General features: G+C 46.3%; 1 long non-coding RNA gene across 2 annotated transcripts in view; it reads left to right on the plus strand.

Moving 5' to 3' along the window:
- LOC308194749 overlaps positions 1-8,225 on the plus strand; it is a 34,281-nt gene extending 26,056 nt beyond the window's left edge. For both annotated transcript variants that reach the window (XR_013950829.1, XR_013950830.1), the window contains 2 exons: positions 5,349-7,507; positions 7,803-8,225. This is a non-coding gene — a long non-coding RNA (uncharacterized lncRNA). The remainder of the gene's footprint in view (positions 1-5,348; positions 7,508-7,802) is intronic.
- Positions 8,226-8,889: the final 664 nt, after the last annotated feature.

Below are 8,889 nucleotides of genomic sequence, written 5' to 3' on the forward strand. Positions count from 1 at the left end.
ATTTTACACATTAAATAAGCTTTTACTGTAGCCTTTCATCTGTCCAACAAAACCACTGGAGCTTTAGAAATAAAGACAAGAACTAGGCAGCATTTCATGAGCTTCTATGAGGAAGGAGATCCATCTTAAAAGTGAGCTGGGTGCAAGCAAGGAATATGATATAACCTGGGCAGACTACCTCACCCACGTGCAGCAGAAGTAAATCTTTTGGATTTACAGGTGGGTGCCTGTTCGTAACAAGCAATTACCATCGGTCATAATCCTTCTCGGAGTGCGTGGAGGATGACTCAGTTCATTTGATGAGTTACGCTGCCAGTTCTCCCTGAAGCACAGCCACCAGAACTGCCGAGGCTGGCCCCAAGCTTTCTGGGTGGGAGGGCAGATATCGGTGCAGCGCTTGCCTTAGCTCGTGGTAACGGGCCGGCCAAAATAACAGAGGCAGCGAGAGGGAGCACGCTGGAGGTGTGCATCACCCTGAACGGATGTGCATCTGCCCACCCCGTCTTTCTGCACTCACTTGGTAGGTCTGCAGCCCAAGAAGCTCCGAGCTACTAGCAGCACCTCAGGTTGATATAACTGAGAACCTTAATGCTTTACAAACATTAATTTAGCTTCAAAACAGATTACATGGCCAGGATCCCACATCTTCACATCTATGCCGTGTGTGTTGTGGATACACTGAGGGATGGAGACAGAGGGGAGCTTTACAGTTGGTGAGAAGCTCTTCAAGCTTGCCGGAGGGTTACGTGTAGGTTTTTCAGAAGTACCTAGAAGTGGTTTTCTCCTGCGCAAGCAGAAGTCACTGACTGTAAGTAGACCTGTGCCAGGGCAAAATGTTATGGGAAGCGTTGCCTGAAGTGACCTGTAGCAGGCTCCCTAGGGGGTCTGTCACGCAGCCAAGAATAGATCCTTCATCAAAAGAGCATTTTCTCTGCCCCTAGGTCTAGTGATATTGCCAACCTTGCATTTCGGAGGAAGAAAGAGATTCAGCGTCTACATTTTTAATTGAGAATTAACCCAAATTTTGAGTTATTTGGAGCACTGTCTCTGTGCAGGTGGATGTCCTTGCTAACACGATATGGGCCCTCTCAGCAGAGCGCTTATTTTGACGGCTTTATAGCCAGACTTGCATGCCTCCCTGGGCAAGCTGATCCGAATGCAGCCCTTCCTTCAGCACTAGGTGGGTGCATTAAAAATTATTCGCTACTATATCGTCAGCATACATTTGGAAGCATCACTATTAAGGAAAAAAAGTAGCGGGTGCTCTCAGCAGTGTTTGGAAGCAAGTAGTGTGCGCAGCTGTTCCACAGCAGTAACTTTAATTTCCTCCTGTTGCAGGGCACAGCTGATCTACCAGTAACTGTGGATTAGCACAATGTCAGAACAGCCCTGAGAATTTCTAAAGAAGGCTTGTATATATGGAAGGAAAAAAATGCCAAGGAAAAAAATCTGCCCAAGTTGCTCTAAACATTGCCTGAACATGAGCTGTAGGAGGCAATACCAGTTCCCACTAACACGGGATGCCAAACAGGTTGCTTGTTGTTGAGGCACGTTTTCAGCAAAAGTATGGAGAGCTTAAGTTACCACAAAGGGATGTCCCGTGTGATTGGGTTGCTGGTGACCAGAACAAACCCAGCTTTTCACATGGGATCTGCACACGCGAGGCAGCTGGGGGCTGTGCAGATTTGTGGCCGCATTTTGCCAATCTACCTATCATATTACTAATGTACACATTAGATTTTTTTTTTGACCATTTTAGAATAGATTTGTAAACTGAAGGTTAAATAAAATCATATAGAATTTTTGTTTCTGGAGGAAATAATTGCTGATTTGTTGAGGTCTGCATAGCCCATGTTTCAGCAAACTGAAAGGACATGATTAGCACTATCGCATTGTATGGAAACTCAACTTTCTTTATTTTTTGTTAGCAAGTCAGACTAGTCTCTGGGAAGAGTGGTCTGGGAGGTTGTTGGAAACCAATGAAAAGTGAGGGATGTTTATAGACACAAAGATGAAGGTGGCACATCTGCATTCTGTGGAACCTGGAAAGAATTAAATGATGTTGTAATTGAATGTATAACTTCTATCGCTAGCTGACTTGCTGGTTTTGCCTTTATAGATTATATATACATCTTCAGGAAGGGGGAGGGTTGGTTTTTTTTGTTTTTTTTTTTTTCTTTCTCCTTTCCCCCAGTGCCCTGTTAAACACCTGTGTACTGCCTGGTTTATTTTTACAACCGGTCCACACCAAGACAGAGCAAGGAAGAGCCTACTCATGGCACTGTGAGACAGAGCTTACATGAAACAGCTGAAAATCCAGTGGAAGGGGAGATTGGTTGAAGCTGAGGGCTCAGCATTTGGAGTCGCATCTGGTGGCACCTTCAAAAGAGCAGCAGAAGCCCTGATTGTCAACGGCTTCCAGATCCCAGAAGCACATGTGGTTCCCAGAAGCGATGATTGGTACCAATTCTGGGATCATGTCTCAACGGAAAGCTACAAGTTAACCCCGCGCGTCCCGCAGAGAGAACAGATTGCAAAATTGGAAGCAGGCAGGAACCCATCCTGTTGTAAACAAGCGTCAGAAAGTTTCTGGTTAGCGTTTAGTCATGCATTTTACAGTACACAAGTCCAGCATTATTTGTGCGCATCAGCTTGGCTTCCTCTCAGCCCGACACAGAGGCTTACGTAACTGAAATCAAAGCCTCTGAGCAGTGCAGTGCCAAAGCTTAACAAAGGGGTACCAAACGACACTGCTGTGCCCGGCACACGCTCTGACAAGGTCTTTACAGTAATGCATCTCATTCGCTGCGACTTCTTCTGAAACGAGATACTTTTAGCAGGCTTGTCATGGCTTAAAAAAGCCTCACTCAGCACTGAAGATTAATATTCACTTTCAGATAAGTAAATAAATATTAGCAAAGGTTTGGTGGATACAAGCAAACAGCAAGGTTTGAGTCTGCCTTTGGCCTTCTTCCCTTGCCAGAGGATTCCTCTGAAGCTCCAGTACTGAGCTCTAGCAAAATGTGTATGGAGCTGCACTGCAGCACTCTCGGAACTCAGACTTTGTCTTAGCAACAGGCAGGTGTTGTGCAAAAACAGGCTCACCTGCAAACCTGCAAGTTGGAAATTAAAATGGGCACGTGCCGCCTTCTTCTTCTTCTCCTAGTCCTTTAAATAAAGCTCATATTTAAGGATTGAAAGAGGAGATAGGTAGGTTAGCCTCCGAACGAGGTTTAAGAGAAGTCTCTGTGCTGTTGTAGCACCCTGAAAAGCCAGGTAAATGGCTACATCTCATCAGCATGCATACTGATTTTGACACACACCCAGAAACACTTGTAGGGCCGAAGGAGCATGAGTCATAATCTGTATGCCTCGGATTGCTGCTAATCAGCTGAGAATTGAGGAAAATAAGACAGTTTCAGTAGAAAAAAAGTTCTTTTATTTTTTAGTTTTGTGAGATTCCTCTTACCAGGAAGAAGCCTCCAGAAGGGGCATGAAGTAACTGTTCTAACTGGCAGAGTGGAGCTTTCCATAGCCGTGTGTCAAAAACTTTACTGCCATAACATTTGTAAGCCAACACATGTGGGATGTGCGTGTTTATTTCCTAAGTGCCAGACACTGATTTGGATTGGCATAATATTTCCATACATTTAGCTCTTTTTTGTTTGTTTATTTGTTTTGTTATTTGTTTTGTCTTGTTCTTAGAAATCCCAGTGTACCCTTGAGGTTATGTCAAGTCAAACTCCACAACAGATACACTCTCCTTATCTCTGCAGACACCCAGTGTCGCACTCACTGATGTGCACTAGGGCACAAGCACCTTTCCAACCCCTCAGCTCTCCAGCCACGAATGGGACTGGCAGTGGCCAGAAGGACTCCAGCTGGCTTTTCCTGTTCTCCTGCAAAGGCTGCTCGGCTGTTCAGGCTTGCAAATGGGACCTCACTGGAAAAACAGCACAGTGCTGTTCTGAGAGAGAAAATACCAAATGCCAAGCCCCTACTCAGTGGAATTACATGACAAACCACTATGTGGAGCCAGCCACTAATTATTTGGCTGATGAGAAAACTGGATTCAAGCGAGCTTGTTGCCAAAATTTCAGGTGCGTGAGCTCCCCCATTGCCTGTTAGTTCACGTCTCTCAGCAGTCCAGACATGGGATAATTTCTGCAGTGTAAATCAGATACACGAGCCCATGGGTGAATTTCATGAAGTGGTGCTGCAGAGACAAAAAGATATATCCCTTCCCCGTCAGTGGGAGGCAACTCACCACCCCAGTCTGCATGTAGCTTCCTCCTGCACTTCCATCTACCTCCATCCTTGTTCTGCTCCCATCTAGTCTAAATTCTTGTCGCCTCTGAAAGGGTACTACAAGTTTGCCAGACTAAAACAAGACAACAGAGTATAGCTTGAATGTCATTGCTGACAACATGCTGTGGTTTGTGTACTGTGCTCTGGTGGATGCAGAGCCTCCTCCCATTACTAGATTAGGATGGAATTTGATTTAGAAAATGGAATAGCTTCTAGGTAACGAGAACATTCATAATGCTAGGAAATATGATACATTTCTCCAAGCTTAGGCGTAAGAGGTAATTCCAGATGTTAGGGAAAGACGGGGACAGTGAGAAATGCACACACCAAGGAAACCTTGCCAGTTACACAAGACTTCCTCTACTGACGTGCCATAATGAGAGGTTTTGGACTGAAAGTTCAATCTCAGCTTTGCACTGGAAACTTCCCTCACTGTTTGCTCCATTACTTAATGTGGCCACTTCTCTGTGGTTCCAGTACTGGGTTTAGAGTTTTTGTTACAGGCAGTGTACAGGCAAAAAAAAAAAAAAAGGAAAAAAAATCAGTGGTAGCAGGATGAATGCACTTTTTGTTGGAAAGAAACACAAGGAAAGAAGAATCTCAAGAGTAACTCAAGTTTCTGTAGCAATGTGAGATTTATCTGCCTTCTTCCTCCATTATCTCCACATAAAGAGATAACTGAAATACAGAAGAGAAAAAATTCTGACACCCTCAGTAACCAACTCAGGTGAATTTTGTATTTGCTGTGTACAAAAAAAAAAAAGGAGAAAAGAATGCAACTTTTTACCGCTAGAAGCCATAGGACATCTGCTCAGGAGTGTTATTTAAACACAATCATCTTTCGCAGGGCGTTCAGTTGCAGAGGTAAGCCTTCTCTACTTCCACACTGGGGAGCAGCTAGGAAAAACAGCATTTGGGTCTATAAGCAGTATGAGGCACAGGGTGTGCAGGATATTCATTTATACACTCCCGTAGCTTTTGCGTTCTATGATATTATCATGCAATAATTTGGTAATGTATATACATATTTCCTCCCCTAGCATCCTCCCCTTGCCGGATGTCTCCATCAATAGGAAGCAATACAGCCTACTGACAGGGAATCACCCACATAAACTCTTCAAGTTGATGAGCTCAGGCTGCTCATACAATTCACACCTGAAAATGGCATTCACGGAGCCTGGTAAGGTACCTAATGTAGCTAGTAAGGCATGGGGGAGGCACTAGTCGTAAATTATCCCCAGGGAGTCTGTTCCAGTTCCATGAATAAACAGCCCAATCTCCATTAACCTGGCTGTAAAGAAGTGTCTTGAAAATTGGATGTTCAGGACGATGCCTTGTCTCGTCTTTCAAGTGAAACACACTCACAGACAAGTAATTCAACATTCACTCAGGATAAGCAACCTGGACACAAAGTTGTCTCTTCCATGGCTGAGGTGTATTTCAGTACTCCTAGGGTGCAGAGCTGATCTTTGATTTCTCCTTAGGTTCACTGATTTTTTTCCTCCTTGAAAAAATCTACCTGAAGTTCCTAGTGACCTCGTGATGAGCCTGGATGGTTCATGTGCTAGAAGAGCCATTTCTGTCTTACAAATTCCTGAAGGAACACACAGAGCAGGAGTCACCAAAGAGCAAACCACCTTGCCTTGGTTTAACCCTCAAGGACCACCCTTCAAAGAACAGAGTATCTTGTGAACACGTAGCATTGCAGCCTGAACAAGCAACAGCCTGGAGCGTTGAAAGGGTTATTTTTCATTTCAGCATTCCAAGTGGTTTTGGGAAGTGGTCGTTCCCTTTTCTCTCTTAATAAAGCTCGTCCTACTTAGAGATGACACAAAGCATTTGTCACAGAGGCTATACCTGAGCCCTGCTTGGGTTGTGTGAGGCAAAAAGGGCAGCCTGGCAGGGAACAGGGGCAGCGGTGGGCTGGGAGGCAGCTGGAGGGGCTCAGTGCTGGGGGAAGAGAAAAGAGCCAGAAGAAGAGAGAGAAGTGAGAAGCCCTAAGGAAGTGGAGGAAGGCAGTGTAGAGGATAAGTGGAGATTTTAAATCAAGAAAAAATGCTTCCTTCCAAGCTCTCCTCAAATCTCTGGATTCCTCTTGCTGCTCTCAACAAGCAGCTTCGAGGCCCCCTTGCAAAACTCCTCCTCACCCCACTGTCTCCTCCCCAGGGGTGACAGTCATTAATTCTGTGGCTTAGGAGCACAGCTAAGAGTCACTGCGACGCTTTGGTGGTGGCGGTTTCATTGGCAGACAGACGACATTATATTAAAAGAGAATGTTGTTGCTCTTCCAAACTCAAACACTCCATTTTGGAAGTAAAGCTTTGAACACGTGAAATGCTGTGTAATGCTAAGAACCCTTCACAACAGTCCGGTGCCTAATATTTAGCAGACACTTTAATAGTTTTAGCCCAGTTCTCTTCGTTCTCCTGCAGCAGAAATGATAACACGCCTAGTGCCACGGCTCTGCTGCAGAAAGAAGTTTATTAGTGAGGGGGAAGCTGGGTACCGGGGAGGGAGAGCAGCAGAAGCTCTCATAAGACAACTGGTACCTTTGCATGCAGCAAAGCTGTTGGGTAGTAAATAGAATAAGCAAGGCCTGAAGCTGCATGGGAAACGAGCAGGGGAAAAGGCAGCGCTGTAATCATACAGCAGGGCACGGCCCCTCGGGAAAAGCAGTATGTGGTTGTGTAATTAAAGACGGGAGACTGGCGTGTACACAGAGCGGGGCACGCTGAAGTTGGATGGGTATTCCTTATATCTGGAGAACTTGTCCACCTCACCATTTTTACCATGTGATTTTTGGACAGAAGGTAGGGGAAGAGGATATGTGTTTAGAAGGAATGCTGCCGTTCCACGTCCTGATGAGTTCCTGCGGGTAGGTCGCACACCCTACCTACACCACCATGCTTATTTGCGCGGGTAGGTTGCAGCAGGGCCCTCTTCCCTGGCTCCTGTTGTACTCCTGAACACCAGCCACCTCTCAGCGACAAGGCCACCACGTGCTCCGGGCCCACCGCCTCATCCCCTTTCTGCTCACTGTCTGTGCTAAGACTGAAGCACGTCCCTCGATCACAACTCCAGCGGTGTGTGTGCGCTGAGCAGCAGGTAGCCTCTTCGGAGACTCACAGACGAAGCAGCTATGTGGCATCGGGGTTCCGAAAACAGCGATTCTTTGGCTGAGCACAGTAGACCTGCAGACGTAAGGAAACAACAAATATGCCTTGTTCTCTTGCCTCAGTTTCCTTTTTGGTGCGTTAAGATCAGGCTTTAAACTGCTAATTCTCTCACCTAAACACCAAAACTGACTGGCCCTTACTTAAGTGAACCACCTGCGATACAAAAGCAAGCCATTCGCTTCTCCTCGAGCTTCCTGCACTTCTCAAATCCTCTCCAAAGCTCTTGAGATTAATAGTTTATAAGTTCTTGTGTCAATTAGGTCAAATGCTAACCTCATTAGTCTCTCGTTTAAGGATTTCCAAACCCTCTTTCTGCAGATGTACCTAATTATTCACCCTCGCCAAGCTGCCACTGTCCTGCTTTCCTGCTGTGGTGTTGTCCCCGGCCGTCACACCCGACCATGAAGGTAGGAAGGGCCCGGCTGTGGGCTCCAGCCCACTGCTCGCAGTGGGGCAGCTCCAGGCCGGACCCAGAGCTTTGGGAACACTGCGACACCTTACTGACGTCGTCACCCATCCTGCAACCCCCAAACCCGGGAGCCTTTATGTTCTGGCAATTAAATCTCTCCGTGTCAAGGACAGGAGAGAAAAGAGCGGTGTCACTGTGGGCCAGGGGTGTCACAGTGCTGGTGGTGGGCCCACAGGAGGGCCTGCTTTGAGGTGACCTGGAGGCGTGTGTGCTGGGAGAGGCAATCCGAGGGGGCCTTGGTGGCATTGCACAGCACTGAGTGCCATGAGGGTGTGTGGCCAGATGGGTTGGGTTGGATTGGGTTGGGTTGGGTTGGGTTTGGGTTTGGTTTGTGTGGGGTTGGTTTGGTTTGGGTTTGGGTCGGTTTGGATTGGAGTTTGGGTTTGGTTCATTTTGCGTTTGGTTTAGATTTGGTTTTGGTTTGTTTTGGGTTTGCTTTAGGTTTGGTTTTGGTTTTGGTTCAGTTTGGTTGGGTTCAGTTTGATTTGGGTTTGGCTTGGTTTAGGTTTGGTTTGGGTTTAGTTTGGATTTGGGTTGGGTTGCGTTTGGTTTGGGATGGGTTTGTTTCAGTTGGGTTGGGTTGATTCAGGTTTGGTTTGGCTGGTTTGGGTTGGGTTTGGGTTCAATTTGTTTGGGTTTGGTTTGGGTTTGGGTTGGTTCGGTTTGGGTTTGGGTTTGATTTGGTTGGGTTTGGTTTGGGTTTGTTTGGTTTGGAGTTGGGTTTGGTTGATTCCGATTTGGTTTGGTGGGTTTGGGTTTGGTTTGGTTTGGTTGGTTAGGGTTTGGGTTTGGTTGGTTAGGGGTTGGGTTGGGTTGGGTTGGGTTCGGTTGGGTTTTGTTCGGTTCGTTTTGGGTTGGGTTTGGGTTTGGATTCAATTTGTTTGGGTTGGGTTTGGTTTGGGTTTGGAGTTGGTTTGGTTGATTGGGGTTTGGTTT

The sequence above is a fragment of the Anser brachyrhynchus genome (assembly GCF_964034855.1).
Source record: "Anser brachyrhynchus genome assembly, chromosome: 4".
NCBI classification, from domain to species: Eukaryota; Metazoa; Chordata; class Aves; order Anseriformes; family Anatidae; genus Anser; species Anser brachyrhynchus.